Below are 15,976 nucleotides of genomic sequence, written 5' to 3'. Positions count from 1 at the left end.
TGTAACGACCCAAACCCGAGGGTCCGAATCGCTAACCGGGTCCTTACCGAAACCCGAGGTCAACTAAAGACGTTACCGTCCTTTCTTATGTCAATACTTAATATACGTGTCATCCCAAGGTTTATAAATAAAATAAAATAAATAAATAAAAATAATAAAATGAGATCATGGCTACAAAGTATATCAAAACAGTCCACTAACCCATCAAAACCTATAGAGGAACGTCATCCGCCACTTCCTTTCCGTATCCTGAAAAATGTTAAAATAATGGGGTGAGCTAAACACTCAGTAGGAAGTGTTTAAGACACACTTCTTATGACCCCGTGAATCCACATAAGGAATAGAGTACTAGTAGATAGGATCATGCCTCAGGGAAAACAAGTAAAACAACGATAATATCAATAAATATATATACGCAAGTCGTCTAACCACCAAATGTACAATGTATGCCAATGAAATGCCTTGCCATGCCATGTCGCTCCCCATTTCCGAAACAATACCATTTCAACTTCCAAACCGTTAGTGCAATCTGACCCAAGGCACCTCTAAGGCTTCACGAATGGAGGGTTGACTAACTATCCACGACCACAAGACACCTCCAAGGCATCGCATCCGGCCTAGTTAGCTCAACCATACTCCCTTCTAGATTACACTAACAACACGGACCGCTAGGCGCCTCCTAGGCATCCGATTTTCACAAACACTTTTCAAAAAAAACTTTTCCCAAAAACAATTTCATTTGTTTTTAAAACAAACTTTTCCCTTTACTTTCCCAATGGTAATGCATGAATTATACTTTTAATTCGCAAATACAGCAACTTAAATACATAAGGCATAAAATAAAGTCATTTATTTTCATAACAACAACATCACTTTTCATAGCAATTTAAAATCATAGGACATATAATACATCAACACTAAGCATGCTTCTTCACCACAAGAATTTAATCATATTCATAAGCTCACTTAACACATAGCATGCCTTTATCACCTTAAATACCAACAATCGCAACAAACATAATCAAGATAATTACAATTAAGCATGCTTAGAGTCAAATTAAAGAAAAAATTCACAAGAAATCTAAGAAATTGTGGATTAGAGCACCCATACCTCATAGGATGCAAAACCCCCAATTTTGCCCAATCCAAGCCCTAGAATTCAAACTTCCTAGGGTGCCCAAAAGTGTGAATTGTTCCTATCAAATGAAGATCTCAACAAGCTCTCTAACTTTGTTCAAGGAAATGCCATCAAATTCCCACAATTACTAAGCTTAATCAAGCCTTAAAATTAAAGAAGAAAAGAAAAAGAAAAAGAAAAGCAAGGGGGGAGAGAGACTGCCGGGTGAGAAGGGAGAATGAGACCACAAATTGGTCTCTTGTCCATTAATTCAAAGGTGAGTGGGAAGTGGGTCCCACCACTATGCAAAACATCTAACTCTTTTTTTTTTTTTTTTTTTCATAAACAGTACAACTTGGAGAGCATTTTGGATGTATTTTTGTAGAGCTTGAACTTATTTTGTAAAGCACATGTAACAAGATGTATTAAGTTCATTTGGTATGTAAATGATGCAACACGATGTTGAACTCGTTTTTGATGTAAATTGTCCATGATGTAAAGCTTAAGTTTAAAACTCATGAAATTGGTTTCAATGATGTTTAATGTGATCATGGGTTGGTTCTTTCGTTTGTAATCATAGAATAATTCTTGATTGAAGACCTATTACGAGTTCAAACCATTGTTAAGTCTCCATTACAGCTCCCCTTTCATTTTCATAAAGCAGTATGTCAAATTCAGAACCAAGGCTCGAGGGACCTGTTTTGGTCGACCGAAATGGCTCATCGATCGACCGAATTGAGTTCACACTCTCAGTATCTTCCATTTCAGTCGACCGAAATGGGGTTTGGTCGACCGAACCGTTTTCAACTCTCGGGATCTCACCTTTTGGTTGACCGAAGGATTATTTCGGTTGGTTCTGGAGGGTCTACTTCGGCCGACCGAAGCTGCACTTCGGTCGACCGAAGTGCACTTGCTTTGGGTTCTTTGCTCTTCCTCCTTGGTATTCTATTCTTAATTCTTGGAATTCGTTTAGAGACCTTGTGAGAGCCTAGTGTTAATCCTCAGGACCATGTTTTGACGCTTGAAATGATAAGTTTGACGTAGATGACCTCGGGTTCGAGTAAGGGCCCGGCTAACGGTTCGGACCTCCGGGTCCGGGTTATCATAGGTGGCCGGAAGCTTGAGGCTATGATGATCCAGTGAGGAAAATTTCTTTTCAGGGTAGGGGTTCTTAATTCCCAATTTCTTATTCCCTTGTGAAGTTCCATTAAATATTTGTTATCAAGCATGCTTTATTTGAATTGATTGCTTTGAAAATAATATAATTGTTGTTTTTTTAAAAGTCTATGCTTATGTGTGTTGATGAAATTATGTGAAAAGCATGCTTAAATGTTAATTTCCATGCCTACGATGTCGATTAATTCCCTAGAAATTACTATGAAGAAGCATGTAAAATTGTGTAGTGTAAATTTCCTTTATTTTCATATTATTGGAAAAATACTTGACATGCATTCATAACATTGGGCATGAAAGAAAGGGGCGAAGTGTTTTAAAATGAAAGTGGAAAGGGATTTTTTTTTTTGGAAGAAATTTGATTAAATGGTTTTGAGAAAACTCGGTCGCTGCGGAGTCACCAAAGGGCTAGTGTGTTAATGTAACCTAGAGAGAACTGGAAGAAACACCCTAGCGTGGTTGAGCTATCTGGGCCCCAAATGATGTCGCGGAGGTACCAAGGGTCAAGGAGAGTAGCCAATCCTTCTCTCGTGTCGCTGCGGAGTCACCAACGAACAGGTTATATTAATAGTTTTAAAAGTGATAGATGATTTTGAAAATGGAGAGTGACATACATGGCATTGCATCCATGGCGCAGTTGCTTGTTTTGAACTTGAAAAAAATCGATTTTGTGCTTTCCCTGGCTTAGCATGATTTCGTTCCCTACTGTTCTATTCATTGTTTGGATTCACGGGGTCACAAGAGGTGTGTCTTAGGCACCACCTACTGAGCAATTTGCTCACCCCATTACAATTAACATTTTTCAGGACACGGACGGGAAGTAGTGGACGACACTCCTCCACAGGGTTCGATGGGTTAGTAGACCGTTTTGACATACTTTGTAGCTATGATCTCATTTTATTATTATTTCCTAGGATGACATGTATATTACATATTGACATAGGAAAGGACGATAGTGTCCTTAGTCGACCTCGGGTTTGAATAAAGACCCGGTTAGTAATTCGGACCCTCGAGTTGGAGTCGTTACAATATAGATCCCTGCATGGTGCGTGTCAAAGGTAGATATAGAAACCAAGGAAGATAAACCAAAGTCAAAATTGGATACAACATCATGAATCTATTTTGGACCACTGCTGGTCATTTCCAAACATAATGGTTGATAATAATGTTTGAATGACAAATCTTTAATTTGACATTCTAGCACTAGTCATCTATAGTAGGTCATCTATAGCAGAACATTTAAGCAAGTTTTTTTTGTGGAATTTATGGCGTTTAAGATTTGCTTCTACACCACCGAGCATTGGATGATAAAATTTGGAATAGTTCATATGGAATAAAGATTTTTTATGTTCATTCTTCTTTCGGAGTCCATTTGATCAGCATAGTTTTATCTATTTGTCAAAATTTCATACAGAGTATTGGCCCTTTATTTCCCACTTCTGTTTTGAAGTCTGATTCTTGTTTGTTTCCTAGAACAACCATGAAATCATTTTCTATGCTCACATTTTATAGAATTGAAAAGTAAAAGCATGTATGGTTTGAGAATTCATACTTACAACCCATCTTATTGTTTATATCGTTAGCCACTGATACAGAATGTGAATCTGAATTAACTCAAGAATCTGTGCTTCTTGTCAACGTACATGTAGTTTGAACCAATTTTCATCCAATTCCAATTCCAAGGCACAACGATAATGCTTTTGCGTTCTTCAAAGTATCAGAAAATGACTAGCATTCTTCAATATGGAAATGCAGGTGCAGAAAAATAAGCCACAAATCAGCAAGAATATTTCTGCAGCATACCAGCAAAAGAAAATCATGCATGAACATTCTCTACTATCTTGCTCTGTTTTACATATATTTAATCCTCGACTGTTTTGGATATTTCAAATATCATAGTATAGAGTTTACACTACCTTTCTTATGTATACACCTTCTCGACTAACAAATGATGTCTCACTTCAGTGCCCTTTTCTTTTTCTTAAGTCATGGTATCAGAGTTTTAAACTAGTTTCGATTTTAATATACATGCACTAGAATTATACGTACTCCTTGTGCCTTCGATTATTATATGTCAGAAGATGATCTTGATTGCCCTCTGCGGCTATTCTTGCTCGTATTTCTACTTCATATACCTGTTATCCACTCACTAAACTACAGATTATAACTCGCCTGATTTTGAAATACAAATAACTGAGCTGAAAAATTGCTGATTTTTACTGTTCATTGTTGGTTATATCACAGGCTTTTTATGCTGAGAAAATAAGATTTACTTGTGTTAGGACTTGGGACATAGTGTAGTAGGTTGGCCAAAAAAAATAAAAAAAATTACGTTACATAAATACTCACACACCCCCATAGGAGTCCACTATGGGACTCGAATCCTTCATCTCTTCTTTGAGGGAGGAGAGGCTATACCAGTTGAGCTAATGACCGAGAGTGGTTAATTAAGTTGGCAAATTTTATTTCAGAAGTCCGAGTTTATACGCTCTATTGAAGCATTCCTCAAGTCACTTGAACACCTTTACCTTACAAAAATAAGGCAACAGATTAGAAAGAGCTGAAAAGGAAAAGAAAATGCTGAAGCATAAATTGGAGTTTGAAGATTTGTGAAGTAATTGAATAAGGAGAGTTTACGACTCTTTATCATGAGAGAAGTCTCTTGATAGTATTACGGGAAATCAAACGATTGTCCTGGTGTAATCATGTAAAATTGGAGAAATTATTAGATGGTCCGGGGTCAAACTGCCGTGTCTGCATGAAGGCCACTTTTGAGCTATTAACTGCTGAGAAACTTTTTCGCATTGTAGGCTGAGATTGTGGACTGGTTAGCAAGCATGCAAGAGGTTGATTCCTTGGAGGCAAGGGATGTTGGTCCAACGCATCCCTCAGCAATATATGACCGGACGGGAAGTTAATGATGTCATCGTTGTCACAATTCCATAGCTATAAGCGTCACATTTTTCATTGACTTTCATTTTATGGCAAGCTCTGAAAACATATTGAATCCAAGAATGCTAGATTTTCTTAAAAAAAGAAAAGTAAAATAGAAAGAAAAAAAAAAAACAAAAACAAAAACAAAACAAAAATCCCTATATTTTTATTTATTTGTTTTTTGGTAATCTCATTGGACAAAGATTACTTTTTCCTATGTTCAATTTTCCGAAAGAGGAACGTCTTCATTACAGACGTCATCGTATTTATAAAACAAAGTCAAAATTGGATACAAAACCATTGTTTTGGTCCATGGTTGGTCACTGTTCAAACATAATGGTTGATAATAATGCTCGAATGATCCATCTTTAATTTGACATTCTAGCAATAGTCATCTATACTTCTATAGTAGCACAATTAAACAAGATTTGCTATATTCATTCTTCTTTCCAAGTTCATTTGATAAGCATAGTTTTGCCTGTTTGTCAAAAAACAAACACAGATTATTAGTGTTTTGTACTTTCCACTTCTGTTTTGAACATTGGCTTTTGTTTGTTTCCAAATATTCTATGAAATCCTTTTCTATGTTCACATTTTGAAGACAAGTAAGAGCGTATGGTTTGAAAATTCATACATGTAGCACAATTCATCTTGACTGAACACGAGAATCTGAATTACCTGAAGAATCCGAGCTTCTTGTCAACTGGACATATAATTTGGACTAATATATCTCCAATTCCAATTCAAATGCATCACGATAAAAACAATTTAGCACTCTTCCTATGCATGCTTAATTTTCTTAAAAAGAAGGGAAAAAAAAAAAGGTAGAAGAAAACAGTGTCTCTGTTTCTGTTTTATTTTTTCTTCATTCTATATTGGACATAGTCTGAAATGTAGAGAAGGCGGATCACTAGCTCATCTTTTGCTTCTTGACCTGTCCATAAACAGCTTAAGTGAGTCAATACAGTAGAATCAAGAAAAACAATTGCAGCTATATTACTTGAAACTTGAGCAACAACAATTTTAGCCCAAAAAAATATAAAAATCCACTCGAGACGGGTAAGTCATAATTTGCTTTGGGATAAATAGAGTCTCAAATTAAAAATGTGCAGAGTTTGGAGAAGCTGAATTTCTCCCACAATAACCTCTATGGTTTCCTTCGAGAGGCTTTTGAAGAAAGCTTGATTAATGTTGACATATCCTACAATGAGTTTCAGGTCCTATTCTCAACCGCACAGCCCTTGAAAAATGCTACCACATAGGCATTACAAGGGAACAAACAGTCTGTGACCTTGCAAAAATGGTTGTATGGTGTACAAACATGTTACAAGAATAGGTCACTATAACGCCTCAAAATTAATACTTTTTAAACAAAAAAATTCGGCATGACCTCCCCTAAAAATAGGCCTATCACAACCTGTTTAATTGCATTTTTAACCTGTCATGTCTCAAATTCCAAATTCACAGCAACAAAAGATAATGATACAACCAACTAATCTAGACAATGCTTCAAACTAGGATTATCCATCCATTCATCAACAAGTTGCATACTATCAAATCCCCATCCAAAACATCATCAATACTTTAGTTATATTACATGACAAAGTTCCACAAAATAATTATACATCTTTGCACTTCTAGTGTTTTACAAAATAATGGGGAATATACAAAGATACAAAAGTGAACTTCTAACGCCGTTCAAGCTTGAGGTAGGTTGTCATCCACCAGTTCCTTTCCAAGACCTGAAAAAAAATATATATATATAGATATAGGGGTGAGCATATAGCTCAGCAGGTGACACTTAAGACACAATTCTTGGGTCCTAGTGAATCCAAATAAAGCATAGGCCAATGGGAGATTGGGGACATGCATTGAAGGGGAAAAATAATTACAAGTACAAGTCAAATTCAATCACACACAAATGCAAATGGAGTGAGATGCAATGCATGCTAAAGTCACTCCCCGTTTTCATTCTCAAAACCATCACGTTCAAAGTTAATGTAACCCCCATTGGTAACCCTGCTGCGATGAGAGGAGGATTGGCTACCGTCCCTAGGCCCTTGGTGACCCCGTGGCACCGTCAAGGGGTCCGAATAGCTCAACCACGCTAGGGTACTCTCCCTAGTCCTCCCTAGGCTACATTAACCTCCGGCCCGTTGGTAACCCCGCAGCGACCGGGTTTGTCAAAACCAATTTTTTTCCAAAACATTCATTCCCAAATCCCCATTTTCATTTCAAGACAACCACTTCCCTTTTTCATGCAACCCAATGAGATGTAGGCTCATGTCATGATCTCAATATAATGACAAATGGGAACTTAGCACAATAATAAATAAGCATGTTCTCATGACATCATTATAGCATGTTAGTAACCTCAAAAAAAATGTAAACAACCATCACATAGACATACTTTTCATTCAACCATGTTATACACATTTACATAACTAGCATGTTATCAATTAAATCATTTTAATTAAAATCAACAACAATTAAACATGCTATAACACACATAAAGGAGCATGATTCATTATAGAGCAAGATTCCATGGCTTAAGATGTCCCTACCTCACAATCCAAGCCGAAATCCCTAGAATAGGTCCTCCAAATTTGAGCTCCAAGGAAGACTCAAATCTGGAAATTGATAGTATGGATGCGTAGAGCTCGCTACAAGCTTCGTTTCGCCTCAAACGGCACCTCAATCTGACAAAAGATGAAGGAGCAATTAACAATGGAAGTTGAAGTGAAAAGAAAAGAAAAAAGAAAAAAAAAGGAGAAGCTGAGAGCAGTCGGGAGAGAGAGAGAGCAGCAGAGACCAATTTTGGTCTCACAAATCACTTAAAAAGTGATGTGGGTCCCACTTTATTTTATATTTCTTTTCTTTTTTTCTTTTTCATTTAAATCACACACCACACACACACAATTACACCATACAAATGCTACATCACCACATAAATTAAAATGTAGGAAATGTAACTGGACCCAACCACAAACCAGGATGGTAAAGTGAAAAGACGAAAACGCCCTTGCATTAACGAATTTTCAGAAAATTCTAAAATGCTGAAAATTAGAATTATCACAATCTCCGCAACTTATAAGGATTTCGTCCCCGAAATCAAGACATACCTGAGGAAGAAAACAACGCTGGGTACTTGGACCGAACCTCCTGTTCGAGCTCCCAAGTAGCCTCCTCGACTCCGTGGTGTCTCCAAAGGACTTTCACCATTGGTATCGTCTTGTTGCTCAACACCTTCTGCTGAGTGTCAAGGATCTAAACTGGTCCTTCCTCGTAGGAAACATCCTCATCAATATCCACATCAACCCAACTCAAAATGTGAGATGGATCCGGCTCGTACTTTCGTAACATCGATACATGAAAGACATTGTGAACTCTGTCCATCTGTGGTGGTAAAGCAAGTCTGTAGGCAACCTCTCCTACCCGATCCAAAATCTCGAATGGTCCAATAAATCGTAGCGATAACTTGCCACTCTTCCCAAATCTCATCAACCCCTTCCGTGGAGAAACCCGTAGAAAAACGTGGTCTCCCACCTCAAAGGATAACGGTCATCTCTGCTTATTCGCATAGCTCTTCTTTCGGCTCTGAGCTGTAAGTAACCTCTGTCTTATCAACTTAATCTTCTCAGTAGTCTCGAGTACAATGTCGGGTCCTAAGGCGGCTGTCTCGCCTACCTCAGTCCAACAAACAGGAGACCTACAAGGTCTACCATACAACGCCTCAAATGGAGCCATCTGGATGTTCGCCTGATAACTGTTGTTGTAGGCAAACTCAATAAGTGGAAGGTGATCCTCCCAACTACCTCCCAAATCAAGTACACATGCCCAAAGCATATCCTCCAAAATCTGGATAGCACGCTCTGACTGACTGTCTGTCTGTGGATGGAATGCCGTACTAAGATGCAACGCTGAACCAAACACTGCTTGAAGTCCTTCCCAGAACTTCGAAGTGAACTTAGCATCCCTATCTGACACAATGGTTACAGGGACTCCATGTAACCTTACAATCTCTTTCACATAAAATACACCAAGCTTCTCTGCATCGTCTGTTGCCTTAATAGGCAAAAAATGAGCCGTCTTGGTCAATCTGTCAATGATGACCCATACGGCCTCATTGCCCCTTCGTGACCTTGGAAAACCTGTCACAAAATCCATAGCAATATGCTCCCATTTCCATTGCGCTACAGGTAATGGTTGCAACAAACCTGCTGGCCTCCGATGCTCGGCCTTCACCTGCTGACAGGTAAGGCATCTAGCCACAAACTGTGCAACATCATTCTTCATCCCGCTCCACCAATACTGACGTCTCAAATTGTGATACATTTTAGTACCACCTGGATGAACTGCAAAACGGGAAGTGTGAAACTCCCGTAGGACATCCTCACGACATACTGTGGGAACCACCAACAAACCCCTGAACCGTAGACCCCCATCTGCATGCAAGGCCCAATCTTTCACTGTTTCACCACTAGAGATCAAAGCGTGGATGGCATCTAAGTCCAGGTCCTGTCTCTGTGACTCAATCACTCTTACAACAAGAGTAGGCTGAGCCACAAGACTAAATAAGAATGCCGACTCACTGTAACCATCATCATCAAAACACTGTAATCCCATCTCTGCCAGATCTTCAAGCATCTTCCACTTCTGAATAGTTAAACTGGCCAAAGTTCCATGAGATTTTCGGCTTAAGGCATCAGCTACAACATTTGCCTTGCCCGGATGATACTGCAAATCAAAGTTGTAATCTTCCAAGTACTCAACCCATCGTTTCTGTCTGTTGTTCAAGTCCTTTTGGGAACAAAGGTACTTGAGACTTTTGTGATCTGAAAATACCTCGAATCTCTCACCATACAAGTAATGTCTCCAACACTTCAAGGCAAATACAACTGCCGCTAACTCCAGGTCATGAGTAGGGTAGTTGTACTCGTGAGTCTTCAACTATCGAGACCCATAAGCCACTACTCTACCATCCTGCATCAACACACATCCCAACCCATCACGTGAAGCATCACAATAGATCACATAACCCAAGCCACGCTCAGGTATCACCAACACTGGCGCTGTAGTCAATCTCGTCTTCAACTCCTGAAAAGATGAATCACAGGCCTCATTCCAGACAAACTTGACCCCTTTCCGGGTCATAGGAGCTGCCAAACGGGAGAAATCCTTCACAAATCTCCGATAGTAACCCACTAAACCAAGAAAACTGCGGATCTCAAACACATTCTTGGGTCGCTCCCAGGTCAAAACTGCTTTAACTTTTGATGGATCAACTGATACTCCACCTTCTGAAACAACATGCCCCAAAAACTTCACCTCCTATAGCCAAAACTCACATTTCTCGTATTTGGCATACAATCGGTGCTCCCGCAAAATCTGTAAAACAATACTCAAATGGACCTCGTGATCTTCCCGAGTCCGTGAGTACACAAGAATGTCATCCACGAAAACTACCACAAACTGGTCCAAGTAATCGTGAAAGACGCGGTTCATCAAGTCCATGAATGCCGCTGGCGCATTAGTCAAGCCAAAAGGCATAACAATGAACTCATAGTGTCCATACCGTGTACGGAATGCTGTCTTCGGGATATCCTCATCCCTAACCCGCAACTGATAATAGCCAGACCTCAAGTCAATCTTCGAGAAACAACTGGCTCCCCTCAACTGATCAAATAAATCATCTATCCTTGGCAAAGGATACTTGTTCTTGATGGTGGCATGATTCAACTTCCAGTAATCAATGCACAACCTCAAAGATCCATCTTTCTTCTTAGCAAATAAGACCGGTGCGCCCCACGGTGACACACTCGGTCGGATGAAACCTTTTATCCTCAAATCATCAAGCTGCCTCTTCAATTCTTCCAATTAAACTAGGGCCATTCGATATGGTACCATAGAAATCGGTGCGGTACCTGGCATCAAATCAATAGAGAACTCCACTCCTCGGTGTGGAGGCAACTCTGTCAAATCCTCCGGAAACACGTCCAGAAAATCACAAACAACCGCAGGATAATCCTCTTTCCCAACATCATCTTCTTCGGCTATAAGGCTAGCCAAGAAGTAATCACCATGACTTCGTCCACGAACTCCATAAAACGATGAAATGTGTGAATCACTCCGATCTCCCACGAAAAAGAAACAGTCTCCCTCGGAAGTGCAAACTGTAACCCTTCCTCTGTAACAGTCGATCGTGGCATGAAATGAAGCCAACCAATCCATCCCGAGAATGACATCAAAGCTAGTCATCTCTAGGAGGATAAGGTCAAACATGAAAGTCCGCCTGACTATCACAATGGGACACTCCCGTACAATTCGGCTCAAAGACACTGAAACCCCAACTGGCGTATCAACACTCAACGCCCGTTCCAAGAAACTAACTTCCAACCCCGATGCAAGTGCAAATGATGATGAAATGAAAGAATAAGATGCACCAGAGTCAAACAAAACACGAGCCCAATAACCAAACACTGGAAATATACCTCGAAGAACTGACGGTCCAGAAGATGCATCGGTCTGTGCCAGTGCAAAAACACGTCCCTGTGGTACCTGTGCCTGAGGACTGCCAACCTGAACACCTGACTGCTACACTGACATAGTAGGAGTATCCCTCCTAACTGACCGTGAACCCTGTGAAGACATGGCAGGCTGTGGTGGTGGCGGTCTGAAACCTGACTGAACTGTAGCCGACTAAGACGGCCTCTGTCGTGACCCCCTGCCACTACCTGTGCCTGCTCCCTGGCCTGGACAATCACGAATCAAGTGACCCTGCTGGCCACACCCATAACAAGCCTTCGGAGCTGACGAAACTGAAGACGATCTCATCGGACAACTGGACTTGTAATGCCCAGGCTGCTGACACTGATAACAAACAACTGCACTCCTGTCAGATCTAGCTGGCATAGGAGTGGTAGGAACAGATCTTGTAGACTGTTGTCCCTGAAACTGAGATGAACCACCCTTGTTCTTCTTCCAAGAAGATCCCTTTGAAGATAGCCCTGCACCCCTCTTTTGCTTCCATTGTTCTCTTCTTGCATCTTTCTCTTTATTATCAGCCTCCAACATCAAAGCCCTTTCCACTGCTTCAGAATAAAGCTTAATGAACTGTGCCATGATCAACGGCCTCATCCGATCATTAAGACCGGAAACAAACTTCTGAGTCTTATTAGCTTCATCTCTCACCACTTCTGGAGCAAAATGGGAGAGTGAGGTGAACCTGTTCCCATACTTAGCCACTGACATGTTCCCTTAAATAAGATTATGAAACCGGTCTTGTAACTCCCATCTTTTGGAAAGCAGAAAATACTTCTCATAAAACAGCTCCTTGAACCTGTCCCAACTCATCTTTTCAACCTTGTACTGGTTGGTGATCGACTTCCACCAAACCTTGTCATCCATAGCAAACTTGTAAGTTGCTAGGATGATCTTCAAGTGATCCTCTGTCACATCCATTGAGGTTAGTTGGGTTTTAACTTGATCCAAGTAGTCATCTGCTACCATTGGATCCGCACTGCCCTCAAACACTACCGGCATCAACTGAGAAAACCCTTTTATGATCTTGAGACGCTTCTGAGCTGGCATCTCCTCAACTTGAACTGTAGGTTGTGGTGCCGACTATGACTGAGCAGCAATCGTTGCCCTCATGACATTTTGCAACAAACGATTAAACTCCAGTGCCACAGAACCTTTACCCACTTCCACGGGTACGGGTGTTTCAACATTCTCTCTTCTTGGGGGAACAGCTCTTGGGGGAATCAAGTCCCTAAGAAGCATGTTCTCATTAACTGGCTCCACCAGATTGGAGCTAGAGCTCTCACCAACATCGCCCCTTGTTGGCCTAAGGCCAACTTCTCTAGGTTCCTCACGCCGTGACATCGTGCTATAAAACGAGAAAACGATTCAGAAACATGACACTAAGACTGTGGACAATTCAACAAGAATTGATACCGTACAACACTTAGCATGCAAGACTATGCAAGAAACATTTTAACATAAACAAGTAAGCAGTAAGCACATAGGCAGTTAAGCATGCTCATTTAAGTAAAATATCACGTAGCAAGTAGTCAAGTAAGCAACACAAACAACAGTCCATGTGACCCTAAGTTGGCCTCTACCCATCGTCCTAAAGGCTTTCGAACCTTTGCTCTGATACCAAATTTGTAACGCCCCAAAACTAATACTTTTTAAACAAAAAAATTCGGCATGACCTCCCCTAAAAATAGGCCTATCACAACGCTCAAATTCCAAATTCACGGCAACAAAAGATAATGATACAATCAACTAATCTAGACAATGCTTCAAACTAGGATTATCCATCCATTCATCAACAAGTTGAATACTATCAAATCCCCATCCAAAACATCATCAATACTTTAGTTATATTACATGACAAAGTTCCACAAAATAATTATACATCTTTGCACTTCTAGTGTTTTACAAAATAATGGGAAATATACAAAGATACAAAAGTGAACTTCTAACGCCATTCAAGCTCGAGGTGGGTTGTCATCCACCAGTTCCTTTCCAAGACCTGAAAAAAAATATATATAGATATAGGGGTGAGCATATAGCTCAGCAGGTGACACTTAAGACACAATTCTTGTGTCCTAGTGAATCCAAATAAAGCATAGGCCAATGGGAGATTGGGGACATGCATTGAAGGGGAAAAATAATTACAAGTACAAGTCAAATTCAATCACACACAAATGCAAATGGAGTGAGATGCAATGCATGCTAAAGTCACTCCCCGTTTTCATTCTCAAAACCATCACGTTCAAAGTTAATGTAACCCCCATTGGTAACCCAGCCGCGACGAGAGGAGGATTGGCTACCGTCCCTAGGCCCTTGGTGACCCCGTGGCGCCGTCGAGGGGCCCGAATAGCTCAACCACGCTAGGGTACTCTCCCTAGTCCTCCCTAGGCTACATTAACCTCCGGCCCGTTGGTAACCCCACAGCGACCGGGTTTGTCAAAACCAATTTTTTTCCAAAACATTCATTCCCAAATCCCCATTTTCATTTCAAGACAACCACTTCCCTTTTTCATGCAACCCAATGAGATGTAGGCTCATGTCATGATCTCAATATAATGACAAATGGGAACTTAGCACAATAATAAATAAGCATGTTCTCATGGCATCATTATAGCATGTTAGTAACCTCAAAAAAAATGTAAACAACCATCACATAGACATACTTTTCATTCAACCATGTTATACACATTTACATAACTAGCATGTTGTCAATTAAATCATTTTAATCAAAATCAACAACAATTAAACATGCTATAACACACATAGAGGAGCATGATTCATTATAGAGCAAGATTCCATGCTTAAGATGTCCCTACCTCACAATCCAAGCCGAAATCCCTAGAATAGGTCCTCCAAATTCAAGTTCCAAGGAAGACTCAAATCTGGAAATTGATAGTATGGATGCGTAGAGCTCGCTACAAGCTTCGTTTCGCCTCAAACGGCACCTCAATCCGACAAAAGATGAAGGAGCAATCAACAATGGAAGTTGAAGTGAAAAGAAAAGAAAAAAGAAAAAAAAGGAGAAGCCGAGAGCAGTCGAGAGAGAGAGAGAGCAGCAGAGACCAATTTTGGTCTCACAAATCACTTAAAAAGTGATGTGGGTCCCACTTTATTTTATATTTCTTTTCTCTTTTTCTTTTTCATTTAAATCACACACCACACACACACAATTACACCATACAAATACTGCATCACCACATAAATTAAAATGTAGGAAATGTAACTGGACCCAACCACAAACCCGGATGGTAAAGTGAAAAGACGAAAACGCCCTTGCATTAACGAATTTTCAGAAAATTCTAAAATGCTGAAAATTAGAATTATCACAGTCACAAACTCATTCTAGATCTGATAATCGTATTACATTTCCCTGTAGCCACTTTTACTTTTTGGTACATTCAGCGAACTCCTCATCATGTTTGAAACGAGAAAAAGAAAAACCAAAAAATGTACAAATGCAATGTCGAGGATAAATTTTTTTTTTTTCAATTTCAAGTTTGGTAGAAGAAGAATGTATAATGAAATCATAAAAGTGTGCCACAAAGGATTTCGATGCCTCGTGTTATGTTGGACAAGGAGGATATGAATGTGTTGACCCTAAAATAGGCTCCTAAGATCCGATCTTAAATTGATATGAAACGGGCGTGCCAGAACCACTTGGGTGGTTCAATTGTGAATTGTCAACTTTAGTCCCTTTGAGAAAGTTGACTCTCAGACGATGCGAGGAAAAAGGGAACAAATAAATTCCTCTTTTGGGTTCAAAAATGCCTTAGTTAAAAGGACTTTCCGTAAACAATTTATAGTAACGTAACAAGAGAATAGAAAAGGAAATAAATAGATATAGAAAGTGATAGGGAGAAGAGATAGGGAGAAAGAAATATGGGGAAAGAAATAGAAAAAGACTGAAATAGAGAGATAAAGATTGCAAGGATGCTATTTGAGGAAAGTGCTTGAGAAAGCAAACAAAATAATAATAAGGATTCTGAGGGTGCTGGACCACTTGTACAGCGTTCCTCTCTGTTTATTTATAGAATAAATGGTAAAACAAATTCCTAAATACAAGCATCCTAGTTATATTCTAATACAACCACATAATTATTCAAATTAAACTAATCCTAACTAAATACTAATTCCAAATAAAATCTAATCTTATTAATAACCCAACTAAAAATAAATTCAAACTAAACATTCCTAGATAAATACTAATTCAAA

This window comes from Cornus florida, unplaced genomic scaffold (genome assembly GCF_030987335.1).
Source record: "Cornus florida cultivar Cherokee Brave unplaced genomic scaffold, ASM3098733v1 CherokeeBrave_3.0.0_Hap2_Chr10, whole genome shotgun sequence".
NCBI lineage: Eukaryota > Viridiplantae > Streptophyta > Magnoliopsida > Cornales > Cornaceae > Cornus > Cornus florida.
Note: the sequence above shows the minus strand (reverse complement) of the source record.